Source organism: Grampus griseus, assembly GCF_964374135.1.
Source record: "Grampus griseus genome assembly, chromosome: 9".
In the NCBI taxonomy this organism is placed as follows: domain Eukaryota; kingdom Metazoa; phylum Chordata; class Mammalia; order Artiodactyla; family Delphinidae; genus Grampus; species Grampus griseus.
In genome coordinates, this window is record NC_139003.1 from 97,441,910 (window position 1) to 97,469,522 (window position 27,613).

Genomic DNA, 27,613 nt, shown 5'->3' on the forward strand with positions numbered 1-27,613 from the left:
CCAGAGCAGTCACAAAGCAGTGGCTGGTCCTCTGGACAGGATGCCTGAGTCTTGGCTCTGTGAAGAAACAACTAAATGATTCTGTCAAGAGAAACTGTTTCCTTCCAAATGTGTGAACTACTGTGTGAGGATCTATTAAAATTGCTGCCAACAGAGCCAGAATAGTGTAATATCTGCATATACAGTAAGAATTCTAAGTGTAAATCCTTGGCAATCCCCAATCCACTAGCAAATCTAAGAGCGTGCATTTTTAGAGGAAGGGTGGGTCTGAGCCATTTCAGTAAATGACAGAGGATGAAAACAAATGACTAGAGAACTGGCAGGCATGAGAGAGTGTTGGATGAAGAGGGCACTGGACCCAGACCAGATGTGCATCAACCTGACGTCTAGAGCTTTAAAACATACATGTTACTATGGAGATAAACCAGACAGAGAAAGTCCAAATGGACTGATTTGAAAATCCGGAATTTGACGGAGATAAGGCTGCAATGACTGGAAGAATAATCACTGGATTTGTATATGTTTATCTGCAAAGGCTTAATCCAATTTTCTCCTTATAGGCAAAATTAAGAAATGAACAAGTCTAATTTTTCAAATGCCCTGTTTCTTAATTAACACTGATGTATACATCATATAATTTGATTCTCGCAGGAATGCCTTCCAGATCTGCTGCTCTGTACATTCTCTAAATGAAGGGGATGGGAGTGGGAAACGTCCAGTGATTTTCTTAGCAGCTCAGCCAGGGCAAAGTTTGCCTAAGTGCCTCTTCTGATCCCAAGGCAGGCAGAGTTGGAAGAATATAACAAATATTTTAAATATCTGTTATTTAAAGACAAAATAATATCTATTCTATTAATTTTTCCTTAAGAAGCTAAAATTTACGTCCACAAAGACAAATTGCCTAAGATTGCACAACTCAGGACATGGTACTCTAGGGTAGTTTTAATTTTTTCTTTGTTCTCTGACTTTCTTTTAATATACAAAACCATATATTCTCCGGAATTCATGAATAAAACATCAATAGTCCACAGGAAAAAGAATATGCCCTTTAGCTATTCTCCAAATAGGTCTGACACAATTGCACTCTGTTATGAGATGATTGGATTGCCATGGCTTTCTTACCAGGCTAAGCGTCCCGACAAAAGGCACACACTTCACAAAGAAAGCCCCAATGACCACTTCCTCGGAACACAGTGTTTCTCTCCGTGCCCCTTTGCAAGACTTCATACAGGACATTTCAAATGATTCTCTCTTTGCCCAGGGAAGCAGGTCCACAAGAACATATAATGATATTATTACATGTATAGCACCTCTAGGAAAATAATGACTATACTAAGAATGTTTTGAGGGAGATAAATGACTTAGTTTTTGGAACAAAGAGATCCAGCTATTTCAGTATTAACTGTTCTTTCTTTCCCTCATACAAAGAAAAAAAAAAGCCATGAAGAATTGCCTGATCTTATTTGATTGGTAAAGAAAATCTTGGCAGTGTGGTAATCCTAACCAATTTGTATTATAATTAAAACCAATGTTCGTAAGTTCCATAGTATCTTCCATTGAAAGTGTCTGTGGGCTATACCCGGTTTGGCCACTGTGATACAAGGAGCAAAATAAAATCCTACAGGGCATAGGTGGGACCCACACAGTGCTTGTGCATTTCCCAGGCCTTGGCTAATGGACATTAATGACTTTACATATATTTACATGTATATTCTCCCAGTACATGCCCACACCACACACACACACACACACACACACACACACACACACACACACACACGTGTATATACTATACAAATATTGTGCCTCTCTATCGAGAAAAAAATGTAATGGAAGAAACTGTAGGCCAGTGTGCTGTGACTTTGAGGTGATAGAAAATTGTAACATGGTCGTACCATCCCGGGCCAAGAACCGTCAGACTTGACTATGTGACTTGCTTTGGGTAGTAAAGTGTGACTGAGGAAGGGGCTTGCTGCACAGCAGACATTTTAAAGATCTTTGGGATATTTGCACAGTCTCTAGGTTGTTCTTTTCCGTTCTGCCCTAAGAAGAGCCAGTCCCAGACAGGCCTGGATCCCACCATGAGGCAGGCACATAGCAAAGAACAACAGCTGGACAGCTGCCAACTTAAAACCTGAATAAGAAATCATCCTTTAATGTTTCAGACGATTGAGGCTTTTGGATTGTTTGTTATCAAAGCGAAAGCTGACCAATAAAATCGAGAGGATTTCTTAAATAACATTGAAAAGCAAAAATGTAAACATGGGAAAATTCAGGAAATTATGTTATAGGCAATGTAAAAATATATTTCAGATGACAACACATGAAAGTATTTGAACAGTACTGAGCACATTTTAGTGTAGTATACATGCTGCGATTAGTATTATAGCAAAATAAAGCTTTTCTCATCTATGAGAGACACTTTAGACAAAACAATAGGTGGTGACAGACTGGCAGCATGTATATGTGAAGTCTTTATTAATATCTAGAATATATAGATTTTTTAAATCAATAAGAAGAATAACCTCCTCTCTAAAATGGGCAAATAATATGAATCTTTACCATGCCCTCTGCCTCTGTGAGACACATTTACGGTTTACTTCTTCAGGCATTAAATATAATATAATATCAGTTGGGTAAATATCGTGTTTCCGTTATTTGGTAAATACTATTTGCATCTAGCCGCATAATATAACAATTAATGATCTTTTCTGAAGAACTTTGTTTTTAGCTATGAATCTGATGATAATATTTGTTTTTGATTGTTGTCTAGTTGATTAATTTTCTGTGCATTTATCATTAATTTAACCCCCATGGCTCTCAATACGCTCCAGCTTCAACAGCAATTTTATCTCACCTCCCCATGCCCGCCTCCCCCCACTCTGCTGGGAGGTCTCTTCCTCGTGTCCTCTGACCTTCTCCAGTCTGGACCAGCTGCTCTTTACATCCCATAATCAGCAGTGATCTGAGGATCTTCCTTCTTCAACGACCTGGAAAGTCATCTCACTTCTTTCTTGAGTTGGACAACTGCTTTCTCTAATTTACTTCTTTCCCTTTTGAGTCTAACCCTTTGTTTTGGTGAAGGACATCCTCCAGAAGCTTCCTGAGAAAGGATCGATGAAAATTCTTTTCCCGAAAATGCCTTTATTTTATCCTCACACTTGTTAGTTTCACTGTATGCATATTTCTATGACAAAAGTCGTCTTACTTAAGAATATTTAAAGCATTTCCCCATAATTTTCTTGCTTCTAATAGTGCTATTAAAAGTCTAAAGCCATTCTACAAGAATACAATCTCATGGGATTTCCTCTTTACCTCTGTACTCTGAAATTTGATAGTGTATCTTGGGAGAGTGTTATTCATTGTTCAGGTGTGGTGTGAGGTGCATGCAATTCTAACTGTGCCTTCCTGAAAGGACTATTAGAAGGTGGCGGTGGGGGGAGAACTCACCACTTCAGCATCTACTGGGCTGCCTACCTGATGCCAGGGGCCGCATTCAGTAAAAATGCTCCATCTGGTACTGCAGAAGTAGATGCCTTGCCACCTCCTGGGTTGGTCCTAACTTGTCATCTCCATGACTCCTCTGACACTAAATTTATCCCATCCTCCATGACTCCCTAGCTTTGGCTCTAGCAAAATAAGTTATCCAAGGAAGTAGTACAAACAGCCATGCCTGCATGTCTCACTTTTTTGTTTTGGCGCTAATCTCTGTTGGATTTCCCATAGCCATGCTGTGTGGCCATTTTGCACTCTCCTTGGAGGAAGGGAGGGGGTTAAGGAGGGTGGGGAAATCCCAGGGGTTGTCCAGGCCAACCCTCTCAGGCACAAGGCAGAACATAGGGAAGATCGGAGATGGAAAAGCTAACGGAAAATATTCAGGACTTGAACCTACCTTTTTCCCAACACCCATGATTTCCACTTATCTGAGATGAGATCTGATGACGACAGCTTTGAGTTCAATCCTGTACCATTCGGGGCAGGTCAATTTGGACCTCATGTGTGTTTGGCCATCCCTGGGGTCTCAGATTATCAGTCTGATGGTTTCTTGTCCCATTTTCCAGTCAAATCGCTGCAAATCTCTTCCCTCTTATTCAGGAGGGTAAACCTTTCTTACATTTTAGGGATCTTGGTTCTGCATAGACCCTGGTACCTTCAGTCCCAGGCGGTCACTGAACATGGTTCCCTCCGTGCTTCCCCGCTGTTCCTCCATGGTGTGGCCAGGTCTCCTCCCTCATGTTTGCACGTCTCTCCTTCGTTTCTGTTGTTTGGGAAGTCCCTTATCTTGCTTTGGGGCCTGACAGTGTGTGATCGTTTATTTTAATTTATGTTGTCTCCAGCTTTGGGACATGTTTGAAGCAGGATGGGACTCGGTTTGGCATGTTGCCAGGAGCGCTGTCAATCAAACTAAGTCACTTGTTAAACTACATTTGGTTCTCCTACTTGGGGTGACAAGCTTGTTTGAGAAGGAATAAAGCTTCACTTGCTGTCTGAGCTGAAAAGGATACTGGTGAGAGGGGAGCCAGGCAGGAGAGTCCCAAGGTGTGTCTGGTGGGGACAGCTGATAGTGGACGTGGCTTTTCCATAGCAACGACCTTCCAAGTGAGTCAATAGCAAATTTATTGTTTAGGAACTCTTCTGATAGCTTTGATTAGTACGCCCTTAAGATAAAATCATTTAAGTATATCTACTAAAAACTAATTTCTAAGAGTAGTTTTCATATTAAAGGGGAAAATGATAAAGGGGAGACTGTAGAGAAAAGAGCAACAGATGGTGACTGCGGGTCCCAGTGGATTCTGGTGCCTCGAGCAGTAAGGGGTCTTTGATTGAGCAGCTCTTTTGTGGATATTTTAGGGATAAGAATCTTGGGTAAGATAGGCAGTCCCAGGGCCTAGTGATGTTGCCCTTGCGTCACGGGCCACAGGGAGCGCTGTCCACAGAGCAGGGGCAGACAGGTCTGTAGAGAGGGGACAAGCTGGGGAAGCCCTGGGCACCTGCCAGAGCAGCTGGAGATCGGGAAGTGGTATGGCTAGGGGACCCTCATTTTCAGGACCGTCCAACTTGTCCTCTCCCCATCCCACTCACCTTTTCTTGCTGGAGCCTTTTAGCGCAGCCTCTGAGGGGCCTCTGTCATCTTTTCATTTCATCATTCCCTCGGGGATGCGAGGGTGACAAGGAAGCTGCAGCCCTGGCGTCCAGACTGCTCCCAGGGACACATCACTTCAAGGCAAACCGTCCATCTTCAGAGGGTCCTGGCGAGCATACCAGTCAGAATAAAACAGTAGAACTACAGAGTGGGCCATTCATTGTCCTGGGAAGTTGGGTTATTCTAAGTCCCAAGTGCTACCCTGCCTTTAGCGTCTGACGTGATACAGTTAGTGTCTGACCTTGTTGTTGACACCCACATTCCCTGGACCTGTGAACCTGTTATGTACCATGGTTAATTTTATACGTCACCTTGGCTGGACCACAGTGCCCAGATATTTGGTCACGTTATTCTGGGTGTTTCTGTGAAGGTATTTTCTGTGAAGAGACTTATGAATGACTAAAATATATAAGCTGACAGAATTAATGGACAATTTGAATGAGATTGCTTTTTTCTTTTAGAAAGGCTACATTTTCTTAACAAAAGAAAGGACAAAGGAAACACAGTCCTCTAAATGTGTGTAACCATGAGAACAAGAAAAGCAGTCTCATAACACTGATATTATTACCAGCATGACAGGCTGCAGATTCCCATTTAAAATTGGTGGACTTTGAGTAAAGCAGACTGCATTCCATAATGTGGATGGGCCTCATCCAATCAGTTGAAGGTCTGAATAGAACAAAGAAGCAGATTTTGTTTTTTAACATCTTTATTGGAATATAATTGCTTTACAATGGTGTGTTCGTTTCTGCTTTATAACAAACTGAATCAGTTATACACATACATATGTTCCCATATGTCTTCCCTCTTGCGTCTCCCTCCCACCCTCCCTATCCCACCCCTCCAGGCGGTCACAAAGCACCGAGCTGATCTCCCTGTGCTATGCGGCTGCTTCCCACTAGCTATCTACCTTACGTTTGGTAGTGTCTATATGTCCATGCCACTCTGTCACTTAGAAGCAGATTTTTGAACAAGAGGGAACTCTGCAGCAGAAGGTCCTCAGACGTGAACTACAAGATCAGCTTTTTTCCCTGTGTGCACTGTGCCAGCTCACTCTGCAAGTTCTGGACTTGCCAGCCTCTATAAGGATGTGAGCCAATTCCTTAAAATAAATCTCTCTCTCTCCATCATCTATCATCAATGTATCATCTATCTATCTATCTATCTATCTATCTATCTATCTATCTATCTACCTATCTATCTATCTATCTATCCATCTATCTATTATCTATCTCTCCTCATCTATCTACCTATCCTGTTTCCTGTTGGTTTTGTTTTTCTGGAGAACTCTGACTAATACATTAGGTTACAAAGCAAAAGGGATTTTACAGATGAAACTGAGACTATGGACCTTAAAATAGGGAATTATTATCCTGAATTATCCAGGGGCGCCCAATCACTTCTGACCTTAAGAACAGAGACCTTTCTTTGTCTTGGGGCCAAGCAACATGGAAGAAGGAGAAGTGTGAGTGATCTGACACCTGAGGACTCTATGCACTGTTGCTGGTATGAAGACAGAAGGGGCAGTGGGACGAGGAATGCAGGTGGCCAAGGAGCACAGAGGCTCCCAGATGATGGCAAGCAAGGAAGTGAGACCTCGGGCCTACAGCCATAGAGGTCTGAATTCAGGAAAAACCTGAGTGAGTACAGAAGTGGGTTCTTGCCAGAACCTTGAGAAAAGAACATGACCCAGCCAACACCCTCATTTTGACCTCCTGAGACCCTAAACCGAGAAGCAGTGACCCATGCTGTGCCTGGATGTCTGACCCATGGAAACTTGGACATAATAAATGGGAGTTGTTTTCAGTCACTCAGTTCGTGGTAATTTGTTACAGCAGCAAGAGAAAACTAATATCAACCTTTTGACCTGTGAGCTTCTGAGAGAAAGGTGTGGAATGTGGAGAGAGAAACAAGCCAATAGTAAAATAAATAGAAAAACTAGAAAATGGAAACCAGATGAGGAAAAATGAGGTTGGTAGCATTGCTCATTCAGCCATGAACAAAGACAGTTCAGAGTTGATTCTGAGTGTCCGATACGCATTGGAGTTTGTTCAATGTTTGTTGGAGAAATGAAAGATTCTCACGTAGTTCTACTTTTCAGGGACGCTGTGGTCCGGCCCCTTTAAAGCCTCTCTCTGGACAAGGTCCACCTAGACAGGTAGCCAGAAACTTATTCACTCCTGCAGCACATCACCACATTCTGACAAGATGTTGTTTCTGCATAAATGTGCTTCTCCATGGTAATGAGCCCTGGTTCTCTAGCTGGAGGGGAAGGCACTGGGCCCATTGGTGATGGCTCCAATGTTAGGAACTGCTACAAAAAGGGTCAGTGGAGATTCTCCCAACACTTTTCTCAAGAGCCGTCTTAAGGAGAAAGCAGGTGCCTCTGGGAACCTGACCACAATCTACGGGGTCCCCAGACACCTGGAGCTTCTTCCTCTGGCTCAGTGAGAACCCTGATGTCCTTCTGATCCACCATCTTTTCTGCCTGGTCTAATTTGAATTGGGCTTCTGCTACGTCCGAAAGATGAACTGACCAATGTACACTTCAGAGACCTTGACATCTACCCAAATGGTTTGCAAACTATGTTTTGTATCTGAACATTGCCTTCAAATAAAATCTCACATGGGAAGCTCAACGATAAGGGCAACAGATAAGGGCAGAGCTGCTGGGGCTGATTGCTCCAGGGCTTGGAGTTAAGCCCCACTGCACTGATTCCCCTTCTCCCAGGCATTCCTGTCTTCTGTGCAGGTCCCTGAAAACTCACCCTCAGGAAATCTGAGAGCCAGCATCTCCTCCTTGGAGTCCCCAGGACTCTCACCCTGGCCTGAAAAGGGGCTGTCACCTGCATTTTAATGAGCTCTGTAGATGTGTCCGTGAGCCCAGGAGGAGCTCACAGTTGTGCTGATTGCCATAACAAGACCAAACGTAGCAGAGCTCCATCACAGGGGAGATGACCGCATTCCAAGCCCTTTCCCTGTCACTTAGCTTGGTCCTTCCACACATCCCAGCATCAGGCACAACCCCGGTCATTATCAAGGCACCCTTTCTTTCACACACTCACTCCACGGGCTGGAATGATAAATAACACTGATTCTTTCTCTTTTCTTCCCTCTTTGGAGGGCACCTTTGGGCATCTTTTCCCACCTCTGACCACTGGCTCGTATTCACCTGTTCATTTTACAAAATGATTATTAAACACTTGTTAAGAATCAAGTTTGTGCATTGTAAGACAAACATGATCCTCACTCTTGGGGAGTTTATAATCTTGGGAGGCAGACAGATAAAAAAAGCAAGTAAACAATAACAAAGAGCTTAATTTAAATTGCGATAATTTCTACGAAGGTCGTGTGCAGGGTTTTGTTGCAGAGAATAACAGAAGTGTGGAGGGGTTTTCCCTTCTCTCCCACTCTTCTGCCCTCACCCAGAGTATGGGAACTCTGCCTTCCAATTGCCAGGATGGAAGCCTCTCCTTTCCACTCCTCACACAGATCTACTTCTGGATTGGAAAATGGCTTATCTCATGCTTCATCAGACCTTCCCAGAATTTCTGGTTGACTTGACTTCAAGCTGAACCTGTGGATCTTTTCACTCTGGCCTCCTTGGCATGGTGAACCCCGAGGGAGGCTTAGCCCCTCGAAGGGAAGTCTGCAATTATATGAGGCCAACTGCATACATTCTGTCTAGGAGGAAGGATGCAGAAAAACTGTTGTTTTTGCCAATCCGGTGTTACCGGCAACGAGCTGGTGTTTTTTTGTTTGTCTGTTTGTTTTTCTTTTAATTTCTGTTTGTCTCTTACACCTCTTTTCCATCAGTTCAGAGCTTCCTAGTGTGAGATGGAGAAGTGGGTGAACAGTCCATGTGTCCATCACATGGTGATGGTGGCACGGAGTGAGAGGGCTAGGAGTCTACTCCAAAAGGACAAGCAAGAGGGAACCTCATCAAAAGAAGGTGACATTGGGGTCTGAATTCAGGAGAAACCTGTGTGAGTACAGAAGTGGGTTCTTGCCAGAACCTTGAGAAAAGAACATGACACAGCCAAAAGAGCAAGCAAGAGGGAACCTCATCAAAAGAAGGTGACATTGGGGTGAGACAGTTGGTGGTAAGTGGACACTTCCCAGACAGCCATGAAGGGCAGGAGGCCTTAGACAGAGGGAGCAGTGCCACGGAAGGAGAGAGCCCGGAGTGCCCAGCGAGTCCTGTGTGGCTGAAGAGTACAGGGAGTCTGTGCTGGCCAGGTAGGAAGGTGCACAGGGGCTCAGCTGGAAGAGGCATGCATGCCATGGCATCTTCTGTATTTGGTGCTAATGTACTCAAAACGTCCAGTGATTTAACACTTTGAGACGGATCTGACCCCAACTGGAATCTATAACCAATCATTCACCAAGCTCTACTGAGTTTTCTTCCAAGTGTCCTCATTCATGCCTTTTCTTAAAAATGAGTCATCAAGAAAAGGCGCAAGTGAGGAGACTTTGAAGATTGCCACCAGCCAGTGCCTCCCCCGAATGTCTATGTTCATCTTTTTGTTTCGTTACGGTTGAGAGGAAGATGTACGATCAGACTGGAGGTGAGCAGGGGTGGGATGATGGCAGCAAACCCGGAGCAGCACCTGTGTCCACATCCAGGGGCTCATCAGTGATGTCTGAGCTCAGCTGAAATAACAACATCTCAGGGAACCCTCTGGAGCCTATGGCCCTCCACTGACCTCAGATGCGAGGAAGAACTGCATGTTCTGAGGCCCCTGATAGGAGATGATCTCCACGCATTAGAAAAGAGGAGGAGACAAAAATCTCACCCATTTCCAAATAATTTATTTAACACACATTTCCTGGTGTCAACACTTCATCATCCTCTAAGATCAAGAGGAGGGCTAGAGAAAACAAGGCTCAGCCTTGCCCCAGGAGACTGGCTTAAGTGGTAAAGACGCGAGTAGTGACAATCTAGGATGTGAAGTACTATAAAGAGGGTATATATTGGGTACACATGGAACATAGAAAGAGCTAGCTGGCTGTCTTCATGCTGCATCTTGGGGATGAAGAATTCTCCAGGCAAATTAGGGAAGGCTGGGCATTGGATACACAAAAGAACAGTAGGAGAAATAAAGAAGTATGAATGAGAACATGTTTTTAATGATTATATCTGTTTCCTGGGGCTTCCATAGCAAAGCACCACAGACTGGGTAGCTTAAAAAACAGATATTAATTCTGTCGTAGTTCTGGGGGCCAGAAGACCAAGATCAAGGTGTCAGCACGGTGGCTTCCTTCTGAAGGCTGCGCAGGAGAATGTTTCATGCCTTTCGTCTAGCTTCTGGTGGTTTTCTGGGTAATCTTTGGTGTTCTTTGGCTTGCAGAAGCATCACCCTGGTCTCTGCCTTCCTGTTTATATGATGTCCTCCCTGTGTTCCTTCCTGCTCTGTTTCCAAATTTTTTTGCCTTTATAAAGACATCAGTCATATAGGATTAAGACTCACCCTAATGACCTCATCTTAACTAAGTGCATCTGCAATGACCCTATTTCCAAATAAGGTCTAATTCTGAGGTCCTGGGAGTTAAGATTTCAACATACAAATTTGGGAGAGACTCAATCCAACCCATCACAGTGACATGGGATATTGGTTATAACCGGAGCACAGCATGCATTGGGCTGAATAGCTTGCAGTGCCTTTTCAGGATTAGGATCCTTTAAGCTGCTTCAACCACTTCCTCCCTGAAGCCCACACTCCTTCAGACAGAATTACTTCAGCTCTCCAGCTGGGACATGTTCTCCCTTTAGCCTCCAGGCACTGTTTTTTATGGCAGGACTTCTCCAGACCCCCTCTGCCCACACACCAGCCATCATTTTCCTTAACTTTGTCTTCTACTCATCCTTTCAGCTTTACATTCCTAACAGGTTTTGTTTCCTTTTGGAAACAACCCTGGACGCATAAGCCTGGATGGGTCTCAGTTTGTGTCCATATTCTTGTCCAGAGAATGAAATATATCATCCTAAACCATAATTGCTGGCTTACTTGTCCCCATTTCCACTAGCCCATAAACTCTCTGGAAATAAAGACCAGATTTCATTCATTAATTCCATTTCTAGTGCCTGATTCAGTGCATGGCATGCAATAGTTGCTCAATAAATGCTTGTAGAATGTACAATAAAGGAGTGAAAATTAAGCTGGCCTTTGAAAGATAGAGGCCCGAATCCTTGACTTATTCTTTCAAGTAACCCTCATAGCACCTGTACCCCTTTTCCATAGAGCCCCAATCTAGTGCGGAGACATGGTGACGATGGGAGGACTTCTCTATGACCTCCTCTGAATTTTCATACTTCCAAACACAGCCCATCCTCAATTTATCACTGTTAACCATCATCAGTTATCTGAGAGTGGGTGACATTTTGTCAGTGGAACTCTACCTCTCTCCCTGCTCAGGATCCTTTACCATCCATGCTCTGTGTTATTTGTCTAGACTAGTCCACAGTGCTCATTCTTCAGATAAAACCCTCACTTTCTCATTCGTACCAAAACCAGTTTGCCCAGAACATACTCAGCTCCAGCTAAAGTGGCAGTTTCGTATCTGTGCTTCATGTCACCAACACTATCTGGATACATCCCAAGACTGTCCAACAATACCCACCTGTAAGGACATGGTGGATAAACAGACTCTCAAAACGATGCCATTTCAGGAAGGTCTTGCACAGCAGTGAGCCGTGCTAAGCCTGGGTCTCATGCTTCCTCGTGGGAATTTGTGAAAGAGGTCTCTCTGCCTATGGAATAGCTATTTTCAGAGCTAGAAACCCCGAGTATTCAAGCATGATTCAGTTTCCTCCACGGTCTCTTCAACCAAATGCATGGGCTGAGTCAGCAAACAGGCGTAGAATTATAAGAAGAATAAAGGAAGTTCCAGCAGTACTTTGAGTCCTTTGAAATAGCTGAAATATTTTTGCAAGTGTTTTTTGGATTGGAGAATCCAGAAACAGGCTCTAGCCAACCTCCTCTCCACTTACTTGTCAACTGCGCACTTACTTCAAAGAAAAAGCCACCATTGTGTTTCTGCATCACGTACAAACGACACGTGAAACTTTTCTGTTTTAGAAGTCTTTGTATGGCATCATGTTCTGGAGTCCAGTGAACTTGGATGAAAGATGGTAAGAAGGGGATATTTTCATAAACTCTTTCAATCAAGGAAGTACCACTAAATCAAAGTGAGGGAGCAGAAGCTCCGCAGGTCCCATTGGACTGTGAACTCAGACACACCAAGCATAGAAGACTCTATAGTTTAGGGAAAATATTGCTCTCTGACAGATTGAGTCAAAAAGCCAGTATATCCCCAAACTGTAGAACTGATCAATATTACTTTGTTCCTCTTAAAACTGCATCCACTGAGCTATGAGTTAAAAAATGTCACGTGTATATTTAACAATGTGTCAAATAGAATTTTTCTGAATTCTTTTAAGGAAATTGTTACTTAAATACATTCTCCTATACCACCTTATTTATAGAACTACCCCAAATCCACCCAGAACTCATTGCCAGGAAAAGGTTTTCTTCCTAGTGACCTGAGTAAATTCAAGCATTTAATTGAATGTATTTTACTTCTTATTAGTTCTGTGAGGGGTTTAAGCTGTCACTTAAAAAAAAAAAAAGGTTCTGTGATTAAACACACTTGGGAAATCCTGGGATAAATACAGTTAATCCTGATGTAACTGAGAAGCAACTTTGAGTCTTCTGATGTACACGGGGAGGTCCACTGGAAAGCAAAAGTTTCCCCCAAATTATTTGACAAACAGAACCCTTCTTATTGCAAAACATTTTTCTGGTTTAGAGTTATGTGAAATGTTCTTGGGGAAGTGAGATATAATAAGCATTGTTTTTCCGTCTTCCCTTTGGCCACCCTAAAGCTCATGTAATTGTTATGGTAAACATCATGCTGATTTCTCAGCAATGCTGGGAAGGAGACTCTTGCAGTGGGAAGAACGAGGATACCGTCATGCGCTTTGTGATTACTTGGGAAGATTTGGTATGTACCATGTCTACAACACAGACTTCTTTGAAAACATGAAGTTGCAAGTATAACATCATACAGATAATATCCATTCAGAGACTAGCCACTAGTTACATTTCATCCAATTTTACTACTTTTAGTCCATATAAACATTTACAAAACATTCTAGATGTGAATTCAAAGCTATTTCAAATTCATATCAGGAAATTGGAGGTGACTAAACAGATGATGAAAATATACAAGATATTCAAGCAGCTTCAAATAAGAAATAGTATTGGGACTATTTTTCCAATTAGGTTTTGCCATTTTCTAGAAAATTTGCAGGTGGTAAAAGCAATGATAGTTTTTATTCCAGAAAGAACTCAAGCCTGAATGTATTATTAAGTCTATGCATTTGTGTTCAGAACACAGAAACTTCAAATCTCTCTAGCTTAAAAACTTAGAATTTTATTTTTAGTGTAAGATCAGCTTAAACGTCATGGTTAATTTCATCCCTTCCTACCTTCCTTCAATAATCTCTGTGATGTGTCTCTCCATTGCTTTCATGGTGGAATCCCAGGATTCCTCAGTGTGGTGGCCAATCCAGCATGACGATCTCTTGTCTGATTTACATCATCTCCAGCCACTTGTCCTCCACATTCTTGGTTCTCTCCACACTACACACCTTCACGTCTCTGTTCACATTAGCACCCACACCATCTTCTCTGTCCATTTGTCTTCTTAAGACAACCACCAACATCACCTTTCTTTCTGAAGATCTCCCCTCTTTCACCCTCTCTTGCTCCAAGTGGGAAATCACTTTCTTATTTATCCTCCCTGAGCTTCACCCTTGCCTGTGTGTTTGCTCTTGTCACATGGTAGCAGCACTGCTGGCTGACACCATCTTCTCCCTGTCGAAACAAGCCATCTTTGGAGGCTGAGGCCAAGTTGTCTTTGTTTCGCTCTCCTCTGTACCAAGCATAGGACTTAATGTGTAACAGGTGCTCAATGAATATGCTTTTTTAAACCCTTCTCTTTCTATTTTTAGTTATTTTTTATTGAGGTATAATTGACATTTAATGATATATTAGTTTCAGGAGTAGAATATAATGATTCAATATTTGTAGATATTGTAAAATGATCACCATAGTAAGTCCAGCTAACATCCATTACCTCATATAGTTTAAAAAATGTTGTTTTTCTTGTGATGAGGACTTTTAAGCTCTCTTAGCCACTTTCAAATGTGCAATACAATAATAAGTATAGTCACCATGCTGTAGGTCACATCTCCATGACTTTTTCATCTTATAACTGGAAGTTTGTACCTTGAAGGTGAAATACGCTTTTAATGGAATTAACTATATTTACATGATTCTATAGCAAAGAGTTCCCAGCCTTGGACGAGAACACATTCACAACTCAGGCTTCCCCTGCTCAGCCAGGCTTCAGGAGTTCCAACCTGAGTCCACAGCCAGATGTATTGCTGCCCAGAGAGGGGTTGGCCAGGGCCCCAGAGGACCAGCTGGAGGATAAATGATGGTGATGTGGACGAGAGGGACTCTGGGAAAAGACAGGAAGAGTTGGAGGAACCAGGGAGAGACTGCGAGGGAGAGGATGAAACTCACACAGCTTTCCTCCCACACAGTCTGAAGTGTGCTGCTGTTTTGTTCAAGGCTTTGGAGAACAGTGACAACCGTCTTGGGGCTGTTTTCCTGGGGACCTGGGGAGGAGCAGGCAGCCTCAGGCACAAGGGAATCAGAATCCTGAATGGAAGTTTCACTTCTCAACCTGCCTTTGCTAGCAAAAGGTCAAGCAAATGCTAGCATAAGAGCTGGAGCGAGGCTGTCAGCCTGCCAGTAATGGTGGGCAACTGAGCACAGTCCAAACCAACCCTGTAGCTAATGTTACATGTTGTCGCTCCTCTGTGCTGATTCTGAGATTTCTGATTTGCCTGCTCTTGCAGACCACACCACGGACGTATAAGCCTGCGTTAAAGAACACAGAGGAAGGGATGCCTCACTCCCCTGGGGACCACGGGATAACCTGAAGGACGGCTATGCATGGCCAAAGGCTAGCGGACTTCCTCCATGCTTCCTGACAGAAGAGCTCATCTGCGCATCTAAGAGGCCTGTCAAAAAGGATGTGGGAAGCAAAGGTGGAGGAGAAGCTTTATTTAAACCAAGGCCTCCTGCCATCAGTGAGGTGTGTGGGCTGATCAGATAAAGGAACCAGGGTTTTATAATCCCCTCGAGCTGCCCTGGACGACTCTTATCAGACCCAGGACTCAAGCAAGAACCTGTCTGTGACCACAGGACCAGGGATGCTGAAAGGAAATTGCTGGTCTCTGCAGAATTAGGGAACCTGTTTCATGACTTAAAAAGTACAAGAACTCACATGACACCTTGTGAGGGGGCTGGAAAACACTTAAGAACCTGAGAGCAAACACTTTGGAGGATAATTAGCAAGATTAATTTCATGAGCCTGCCAGTACAATTTCACAGCCTCGGGAATAGAAAGTCTCATTTGCTTAGAATAATAAGGAAAACATAGCTCTGGAGAAGCCCATTTTCTTGATGACGATGTCTCCCTCTCTGAATGTCCAAACTAATTTTAACCATTTTTGATGGAAATCTTTCTAAGGCCAAAATCACGCTTCTTTGTCATCTCAAAAAAACAAACAAACAAACAAAAAAACGAACTTTTCCAGAATACTCTAGCCTCTGTTTTATGGATCGAGGTCCCTCTTCAGATGAAGGAAGAGCGAGACACTAACAGTTGCCTAGCAACTGTGATGTACTTGGAACCATGCTAGATACTTATGCGAAGCATCTCTTTAGTTCTCACCAGGACCCAGTGTCAAAGACGTAGTTATCTCAAGGATCCATATAAGAAACCTGAGAGCTGAAAGTGAGCAGAGATGTGAACAGAGACACCTAAACTGAACCATCTCTGTGTGACATATAATCTTTGCTTTATGATACAACAACAGACTTGAGTAGTTTGACCTATGTTCACAAAGCCAAAACTATTCATTATCTGGCAGTTGACAGAAAAACAGTTTCCTGACTTCGGATCTACGTGGTGCGATGTGATTTGTCCACACAACGCTTTATATGCTTTAAATTTACCTCTTTGAATCATATAGCTCAAGTGACTGCATATTAATTGCTGCACGGGACGATTACACTGATGCTAACCCCAACTTATCAAACTGTTACATGCTGGGATCTGTTGTAAGCAGTGCTCCTGTACTGTCTAACGGAACTCATAGCAGTCCTATCAGGTAGGCATCGACATCGTCTACGTGTTACCGAAGAGGACACTGAGACAGAGAAACTAGGAACTAGCCCAGGATCCTAGCTGATAAGGAACAGTTCTGGGTTTGAACCAGGGAGGCTGGCCACCTCTCACCCACACTGCCTTTGAAGAGATTTCACTGTTTGACCTAGCTAGTTTTGTTTTGACGCCTCAAAGAAAAGTCTTACGGAAAAATAAGATACTTTATGCACACGAGTAAGAATTTCTCTAAAGCTTTCATAGATCCACACGTCTTCACATAGTCATCTTTACTAGATGTTGCCAAATTGTTCTCCGGAGTCTTGATATCAATTCATTTGCTCCCCAGCGAAGGTGAGACTTGATGTTTCTCTACAAGTTAGCCCAGGCTTAATCCTGACATACATTTCCTCTTTGCCCGTCAGGTGTGAAGTAGCACACCATTGTTTCAATTTCCAGCATCCTGATGGTTAGGACACATCTACTTCTATGTTTATCGACCATTTGCATTTCCTCTTTCGGGACTGTCCTCTAGATACTTTGACCATTTTCTTCTGGGTTATTTGTCTTTCTTATTGATTTGTGATGATTCTTTACACTGTTTTAAAAAATTAATTGTCAGTTATATGACATCTCTTTTATATGACTTATCCCTTCAGTTTGTTTGATTAGAAAGGACTGCTTCTAATATCTCACTGGTAAATAGGATGGGTGATATTCATATTTGCTAGTGACCTTTATCAGTTAAGAAAGCTTCTATTTCCTACTTCATCCAGAAAATAAAATATCTCCATATCCATCCAAAGGAGTGCCTTATAAATTCATAATACAAGCTCCTTTGATGGTTATTTGTATGGCAAACATCTTCTTTCACTCTGTGACTTGACATTTTCAGTTTATTAACGGTGTATTTTAATAAACATAAGTTTTAACTTTGAAGTATTGTATCAACTTACTTTGGCCAATAAAATGTTAGTGGAAGTAACATTTGCACTTTCTTGAGAAAATAGTTAGTAGACGACGCTCTACTCTACAATTTATCTTCTCTCTCTGCCAAGAACCTACAGTCTTTTGCCCTTCTAGATACTGATTCCCTCTACCTGTTTATCTCTCATCCAAAATGCCAGCAAATAACCATGGCTTTCATTTAAAATGTGCCTAGATTTTGATCCCTTCCTAGCATCTCTTCTGCTACATCTTAGCTGCCATCATCAGAAATAACCTCCTGTCTGTTGTTGCCATTTATACCTTTGTTCCCTATTGTAGATTTACAGTGCAGAAGCCAGAATAAGGCATTCTAAACAAAAATCCAAACACATCATTCTTTTGTTTCAAGTCTTACAAGGACTCTTCATGTCTTTTGGAGCAAAAGCCAAAGCTCTTATAATTGCTTACAATTTTAAGAAATTCCCTACCCTTCCTTCTCTGCCCCGTCTCCTGTTACCCTCTCCCATGACTCTAGCCACGTTGCTCTTCCTTCTGCTTCTCAATGCACACTTCCACTTTACAACTTTGTACCAGTCTCCCCCTCTTCCTGGGCTATTTTCTCCATAACACTTTCCTCCTTCCAACATATGGTATGATGTTCTTGTTTATAACATTTACAATTTTTTCCCCTACTTTTCTCTTCCTACTCTGCACTCACAACATTATCAATCAAGAAAATCCAAGACTGTATGAGTTCTGGTCAAAGAGTTACCCCAAATGCCTGTGATAGTGCCAGGCACAAGGTGGGTCCTCAGTGAATACTTGTGGAACTCTCAGTCTTAGAGTTGGGCAGCTTGACCTCGGAGGTCACTTTCAGTTATGATATTCCAGAACTTTTAGATGTTGAATTCATGTCAAAAGGTTTCTATTACATAGTTAAATGTAGGGAAACCCCCAACAACCATGGTTGCATTTTGGTATTCATTTAACTTCTTAAAAGTAGCTATCGCCATGGTATCTAAGAAAAAACTCTCTTGAGCTTTTTTTTCCTATTTATTAATCAAACAAATGAGTCACTACAAAAGCTGACAAATGAATCACCTGAATGCAAGCACTTACACTAGTTATGGAAATAAAAGACCTGATTGGAGTGGAAAATCCAGGATCTGAGGCCCCAGAGTTCACAGAAGTAACAGTTCTTTGAATCTGTGGAGGGAATAGTCACAATTTTCTGAAAGCTTTGTTACGAAATGAAGGACCCAATACGTGGAAAAGTAAGTGACTATGTAGCACTTCTATAATGATTTTGTCTCTAAGCTTTCTTGTGACTCCAAGCTCTTCTTGACAAAAATGGAAGCCGGTAAGTAGAAGCTGTACTTAAACAGTCATGCTGTGGCTGCCCACCTAAGTTTTCACAGTGTTCTCTGAGGCCCTGCAAGTGTCCTTCAAATCATCACTATACTCCCAGTGACCCAGGCCTTTAATTTCATGGATGCTTTGTCTTGGTAGCAAATAAAACTGGTTTTTCAGTTATATAAATTCAAAAATATCAAACATATTAAAAGAAAAAGGTAGAAATCACCTGCAATTGCACCATCTTGAGACAACTGCCATAAATATTTTTCTGATCCTTTCCTCATGCACTTCTTTATAAGGTTACACAAATATCTTCATAAAATGCCTGTTTCTTTTTTTTATTGTGAATATATTTTGCATTTTTTTCTGACATTGACTCACTCTCTTTTCCTATCTCCTCTATCAATATATCGAAATTCCTAGGTAAACAATGTTAACAGCAAAGTGTATCCTTCCATAATATTCTTCATCAAATGAGTACGTAGTATATACAGCTTTTAATTTTCCCTTGTTCACTTAAAAAAAAATAGAATATAACAAGAATTCTCAAAACTCAGTAATAAGATGACAAAACAACCCAATTTAAAAATGGGCAGGGGCTTCCCTGGTGGCATAGTGGTTGAGAGTCCGCCTGCTGATGCAGGGGACGCAGGTTCGTGCCCCGGTCCGGGAGGATCCCACATGCCGCGGAGCGGCTGGGCCCGTGAGCCATGGCCGCTGAGCCTGCGCGTCCGGAGCCTGTGCTCCGCAACGGGAGAGGCCACAACAGTGAGAGGCCTGCGTACTGCAAAAAAAGAAAGAAAAAATTAAAAAAAACAAATAAAAATGGACCAAAAAATAGATCAAATACTCACCAAAGAAGATATTCAGGTGGTAAATAAGCACATGAAAATGATGACTGGTATCATGAGTCTCTAAGGAAATGTAAAGAAAAATCACAAGTACAAACCTATTAGAATGGCTAAATCTGAAAAGACTGACTCTAACAAGTGTTGGTAATAATCTGGAGGCCCTGGAACTCTAGTACACTGCTGGTGGAAATGTAAACTGGTGCTATCCCTTTGGGAAACAGTGGTAGTTTGCTATAAAGTTATATATACACCAACTGCATCACAAGTCTTCCTCCTGGTAGGTGTTTACCCAAGGAAATGAAAGCATCCATCCATACAAAAACATGGCCATGAATGTTCAGAACAGCTCTGTTTGTAATGGTCAAAAATTGGAAACAAATGGTTTTCCACAAGTGAATGGGTAAACAAATTGGGTTGTATCCATACAATAGAATACTCAGCAATAAAAATAAACGACCTCTGATACAAGCTGTGTGGAGGAGTCTCAAAATAATTATGATGAGTGAAAGAAGCAAGACAAAAAGAATAAATGTTGTATGGTTACATTCATATAAAATTCCAGAAATTTCAAATTACTCTACAGGGAGGAGAAAGCAGATTCATGCTTGCCTGGGGATAAATGGGGGTGGTGGAGGGCAAGTTGGAGGAATTGTAACAAGGACAAGGAAATGTTTAGGGGGGAAGGGTATGTTCAGTATCTTGACTGTGTTATTGGTTTCATGGGTGTATACTTATCTCAAAGGTTATCAAATAGTACCCTTTAATTCTTTGCAGTTAATTTTTTAATATATGTCATGACTAAATTAGCATACCAAAGTCAGTTAATATAGATATAATTCATTCTTTTAATTGTTATATAATATTCCAGTGCATGCATGTTTTATAGTTTCTCTAAGTACTTCCTTGGTGATGTGTATTTATATGTTCCTAGTTTTTTTGCTATCACAACCAATGATTACATACATATATATTCAATTTATTCAATGATTTTATGTTATATACATGAATAATAGCTATATAGATGCTTCATATTTATACTATATATAAAGCACTATTTACACAACTGGGATTTTAATTCTGAGGAGTAGCTCCTAAGATGAATACATTATATGTGTTTTCTTTTTAAAATTTCAGTGATGTGATATATCATGTTTCCAAAAGACTCTTACCACCCACCCCTCTGCAGTAATCTAAAAGGATATACTTTTTTTTTTTTTTTTTGCAGTACGCGGGCCTCTCACTGCTGTGGCCTCTCCCGTTGCGGAGCACAGGCTCCGGACACGCAGGCTCAGTGGCCGTGGCTCACGGGTGCAGTCACTCCACGGATTATGGGATCCTCCCGGACCGGGGCACGAACCCGTGTCCCCTGCATCGGCAGGCGGACTCTCAACCACTGCGCCACCAGGGAAGCCCTAAAAGGATATACTTTTAATCTATACTCTGAAAACACTTCAGAAATAGTTTGCCAGCCAGAAAGGTATAAAACAACATCTTCCATCACACTTGTCCCTTTCAAGTGTACTGTTAGAACCTTGCTTACAAGATTTTTTTTTTAACATCTTTATTGGAGTATAATTGCTTTACAATGGTGTGTTAGTTTCTGCTGTATAACCAAGTGAATCAGCTACACATATACATATATCCCCATATCTCCTCCCTCTTGCATCTCCCTCCCTCCCACCCTCCCTATCCCACCCCTCTAGGTGGACACAAAGCATGGAGCTGATCTCCCTGTGCTATGTGGCTGCTTCCCACTAGCTATCTATTTTACATTTGATAGTGTATATATGTCCATGCCACTCTCTCACTTCATCCCACCTTCCCCTTCCCCTTCCCCATGTCCTCAAGTCCATTCTCTATACAAGATGTTCTCTTAATCCTAGATGTTATTTGCTCTCTCCTTGCCTTTGGTGTCTTTCTGACCCTGACCCCAAGACATTATCCTAGTGCAGACACACAGTGATCTTCCCTGAGTTTCTGTATAAATTTTTATTTTTCTCTTCTTCAGTCCCTTCTGTTCCTAAAGCCTTTACTACCACAGATCACTCAGGACAGATTCTGAGATGTTCTGCATTCCAAAAAGAGGCCAAATGGTTTTCCCTTTACCGTGAAATTATGCTGACTCAAGAAAATGGGCCATATGCTGAAGCTTCTGATATCAGATTCCATCGAGCAAAGGTCAGGATTGTACCCACCTTTAGCTCATGCAGTTGCCAAAAGTATTATTCACCTTACTTTGGGTTCCAAAAGGGATTCAAACATGTAATGAAAGCAGCTTGAACAAGTTGGAACTCCGCATGTTAAGCAATGTTTGAGCGTGCCATTTCTCAACAGCTAAGTTAATATCCTCTTGCCCAGAAAAAAAACTTTCCACTGATCCAAAATACCAATGGAGATTCAGCTTTCTCATTATCATAGAGTAAATTGGTGCAAGTTTAAACGAGGTATAAAGCACATGAGTTTACCAGCTATATTTTCATCTTTGCATAATAAATCTAAATTGCTGGGAATGGGGACATTAGCTACAAACCATACTATTTCTTAAGAGTGTTAAAAGCTTGTAAAACGCAGGGAGAATTTCAGTTGAAATTGTCAGTACTACTTCTAAGACCCTGACTTGTTATCATGTCAGTGACAGACCATGGGTCTAGTCTGGTTACCACTTTTCAGGAATACTTTGTAAAACTGTAACAGGATTTCTGATGATCATTTAAGAATCTATGCTATTGAGAAAAGGGGTTATTTATAATTAAATGCTGGATTTCTTAGCCTGTTTTACATAGCAAACTGAAAATGTTGATAGAAACAAGATCAATGAGGTGGTTTGCTTCAAAAGCATTCAAATGAACTTATTTACAAAACAGAAACAGACTGACAGACATAGAAAACAAACGTATGGTTACCAAAGGGGAAAGCGGGGGAGGGATAAATTAAGAGTTTGGGATTAACAGATACACATTACTATATACACAACAGATAAACAACAAGGACCTATTGTATAGTGCAGGGAACTAAATTCAATATCTTGTATAATAGAAAAGAATATGAAAAAAGAATATATATATACATATAATTTATATGTATAAAACTTAAAAGCTTTGCTGTACACCTGAAACTAATAAAACATGGTAAATCAACTATACTTCAATTTTTAAAGAAAGCATTTGACTTTATGGTTTCGTAGAAAAGAGAACTGGGTTCATGTTCATTGCCACTTCGGGGCGGAAGCTTTAAGAGCTGTTGCATGATTTGGAATCATTTATTTTTCCTGTAATCTCCTGGAGGTAACAGACATGGACATTTCCTCCTCACCTGAATCACTGCGTGCCCAGTGGAGAGAAATCTTCCCTCATTCACAACAGGCATGAAACAGGAGCAAGAAATAAACCTTTACTTTGTAACCCACTGGGAGTGTTTTGGTATGTAGCATAGCCTGTCCCATGCCGACTGATACTTCTATTTACATAAGCCAGTGCCTTAAAAGTTCTTAGACTCAACTTAATTTATTAAGTTGAATCCTATAAAATTGCTGACTTTAAGTGAAAAGAACGCAAAGAAGAACATACATATTTTTATGTCTGAAATAATTTAGTAATGATTTTGCATTGCTTTCTTTTAATTAACATTCTGAAATGAATATTTATGCTACTATTAACCTTTTCATAGATCTTAACGATTTCATATGTCTCTTGTAGATGTAATCAGTGTACCCAAATGTTATCCGTAAGGCTGCATTTGTCTCATTTTTCATGACTACTTATTTTGTAATGACCATCTTTGGGAATATAGCATTGTTACTATTCTGGATTATGTATTAGGACATATCTTGAGAAACATAATGGGTAAAATATGTAAGTATTTAGAAGGCATTTGATGCACATTGAAAAATTAAGTCCCAGAAAACATTACTAATGAGATCGTATAGTCCTGCCATGTTTTTTCTGACCCATGTCATCTGGCTATAAGGATTCCAACCCCTTACCTGGCACACGTTAGTCAGAACTGGGTGGCTTGAGGAGGGGGTCCACACTCTGTGTCACTTTTCCCTTGGTATGAGCAGAGCCCAGTAACCTCTGAGTCTCAACCCCCATCCAGAATCAACAAGGCAGACCAGGCTGTGGGAGGTGGACCCAGATGGCACTCCACTTCCCATGTCCCTTCTTCTGGTGTCAGCAGTGTCCAGCGGAGGTGGGCCTACACCCCTACCCAAAGGAAGCGAGGTGGTTCAAGTCGATGCCCCACTTGCACTTAGCTCTCCACCAGCAGAGTCAGGGTGGAGCCAGATGTCTGTCCTCATCTGTAATGAGGCAGTGTGCTCAGTGCCCCACTTTGCCCCAGGGTGTTGGCAGGGCCCATAGGGAAACTGAGCATACACACCAGCCTGGTCTTCATGCTCCACCTCACGCCTCAACATGGGGGTTTCTGCTAAGAGAGGGAAATTAAATTGGATCCAGTATTAAAAAAAAAAAAAAAAAGACCAGGATATAACTGAGGGTTACTTGTCATGTGAAGAGTCAGAAAAATCAGAATATAAATGAGTAAAGACACCAGTACAAAGATGAATCGGATGTTAGAATTATCTGTTAAGAATCTTAAAGTAGTCAAAATCAAACACTCTAGCAAGTAATTTTAAATTATTTTGAAACTAATAAATAGAAAATTTCAACAAATAAATAGAAATCATAAGAAAGAAAGAATCAAATTCAATTACAGAACTGAAAAATAAAATCACAGAAGTAAAAAAAAAATCTCTCTAAATGAGCTCAATAGTAGATTAGAAATGACAGAGGATTGGAAGCAGTGAACTTGTAGATAGATCAATAGATTTACTCAATATGAACTACAAAGAAAAATAGACTGAAAAAAAGAAGCTAATATTTATATGATTGGAGTCCCAGAAGAAGAAGAGAAGACTGAAAAGGTATTCAAAGAAATAATGGCTGAAAACTCCACAATTTGATGAAAGACTAAAACTTACAGATTCAAGAGGCTGAGTGAAATTAACAAAAAAATCCAAAGAATTCCATGTGAAGAGACATGATAATTAAATGTCTGACAACTAAAGACAAAGAAAAACATCTTGAAAGCAACCAAAGTGAAGGGCACCAACTTGAATGATAGCGGATTTCTTATCTGAATCCTTGGAGGACTGAAGGATGTGGTACAACATTTTTCATGCACTGAAATACATAAACTACCAACTGCCCATTGTAATTCCTGTAAAAATGTCCTGTAGAAATGAAGAGGAAATAAAAACATTTTTAGACACAGAAAAATTGAGAAAACTTTCCGCTAGCAAGCTATCCTCAAAGAATAGCTGAGGGAAGATCTTTAAACATAGAAGATATGATAACAAAAGAAGGTCTGGAAATTTGGGAAGGAAAGAAGAACGTTAGAATGTACAAATTAAAGGTAAATGTAATAGACTGTCCTACCTCTCATGAGTTTCTTAAATCATGTTCAGTGGTTGAAGCAAAATTTATAACATAAGAATCAGAAATGTATAGAACTCTTGGATGAAAAAATAGCAAGTATATATCTGACCATCACAGTAAATCAACAGTATCAAATTAATATTTATAGCACACTTTACACAATGATAAAAACATATATTTATACATTTTTCCAAGTACTGATGGAACATTTACCAATACAGACCATATCATGGCCCATGAAACAAACCTCGTAGAATTTAGAAAAATTGAAATCCCAAAGAGCATACTTTCTGACCTTAAGGAAATTAAACTAAATATCAACAACATAAAGATAATAGGAAAAACTGCCAATAACTGAAAATTAAATAACAGACTTCTAAATAATTCACAAATCAAATAGAAAGTTAAAAAAATAGAAAATATTTTTGAACTTAATGGAATTTTTATTAAAAAATCAAAATCTATGGAATGCAGCTAAAGCAGTGGTGAGTAGGAAATTTACAGCAAAAAATTGTTACATTAGAAAAAAAGAAAGGTCATAAACAGTAATCTAAGTTCTTATCTCAAGAAACTACAAAAATAAAAGCAAAAATCAATCCAAAGCAAGCAGAAAGATGGAAATGATAAAGATTAAAGCAGAAATCAATGAAATTTAAAACAAGAAAACAGTAGAAGATCATAAAACAAAAACCTAGTTCTTTGAAAAATATTCGAAACTTGATAAACCTCTAGCAAAACTGACAAACATAAAAGAGAGAAAGTACAAATCGCAACATCCAGAATGAAAAAGGGAATATCACTACAGAACCTGAAGCCATTAAAAGACTAAAAGGAATACTGGAAACAATTTTACACTTATAAGTTCAACATCTAGAGTGATGGACCAATTTCTCAAAAACCACAAAGTTCCAAAACTTAACCAAAGTTAGACAACCTGAGACATTCTAGAGCCATTTATGAAATTAAAAATTTAATCATAAAGCCCTCAAAAAAAGAAATCTCCAGGTGCATTCACTTTAAGATTCTACAGAACATTTAAAGAAGAATTAACACCAGTTTTACACAATCTCTTGCAGAAAATGAAAGAGTAGAGATCCCATCTCATGAGTTCAGTATTACCTTAATACAAAGACCAGAAAAAGACAGTAGGAAAAAAAGAGAAGTATAGACCAATATCTATCATGAAGTAATGTGCAAAAATTCTCAAAAAATACTAGCAAATCAATTCTAGCAATTTATAAAAGATATTTTACGCCATGACCTACCATGACCAAGTAGGATTTATTGCAGATATTCAAGGCTGGTTCAACATTCTAAATTTAAAAAAATCAAATTAATTTATGCAGAAAGTGACTTTGACAAACTACAACACTCACTCATGATAAAAACTCTCAAAAAGTAGGAATAGAGAAAAAAATCTCTTAATATGATAAACAGCCTATTCTAAGTGGTTTTATCTACAGCTAATATAATATTAATGGTCCATTTCCTCCTCCTGAAAACTGAAAACAAAGAAGAATGTCTGTTCTCACCACTGTTGTTCAGCACAGCACTGGAAATTCTAACTCCCGAAATAAGGAAAAAAAAGAAATAAAATATATACAGAATGGAAAGATAGGAATAAACTGTCCTTGTTGACATATGACATGGTTTTCTATGTAGAAAATTCTGAGTAAACAAAAACAAAGAAAAAAAAACCACCAAACACCTCCTGTATCTAGTAAGTGTGTTCATCAAGGTTATAATTACAAGATCACATGCAAAAATCAATTGCATTTCTATATATTAACAATGAATATGTAGAAACTGAAGTTTAAAACACAGTGACATTTATAATAATGAAAAATAAAATAAAAAGTTATAACAGGTATATACTTCTACAGTAGTTGTCTGCTGCAAATTACAAAATTTTGGTGAAAGAAATCAGTCTTTAATAAATTGACAGACTGTGAAACGAATAAAGGTAAACCTCATTCCAAATAGAGTTGGGAAGCCCTGAAGGAGGAGCTTTCACACACATGCCTTTGGTTGCAGCTTACTTTATATACCCCAGGAGGAAGAAGGGAGATTTTCTTCTTGTCCCATATCCACTTAACCAATGAGAAACCACAACTCAGTCAATGAGAAACCCACACAATCCCAAACTCCTGCTCTCCTCCAATGAATTTTCATTCAAAATAGCCTCTCCCAACTTCCTCCTTGTCTCTAGAAAAGAATGCTGCTCTCCTTTGTTTTCCAGACTTGCCTACGGTTCTCCATAGTTTGTGTGTCTCAAATTGCAATTCCTCCGTTATTCCTGAATAAATTCAATTCTGCTGGCTAAACTGCTTACCCTTTTTGTTTTAAAGGTTGACGAGACATATTGTGTTCATGAATTGGAAGACTCAAAATAGAAAGTATGTAAAATATCCCCCAATTTTATACAGGTTTATCAAAAGTCTTAATAAAATTCTCAAAAATATTTTTTTGTAAACAAGGTTATTTTGAAATTTATATGCAAAGGCAAAAAAACTAGAAGAGCTAAAACAATTTTGACAATGAGTAAAATCAGAGGACCACCAGATTCTAAGACTACTATATAGTCACCCAGTGCTTACAAGGATTATGGGGATTTAGCTGTGCTACTAGTGGAGGGATAGACACATAGACCAATGGAA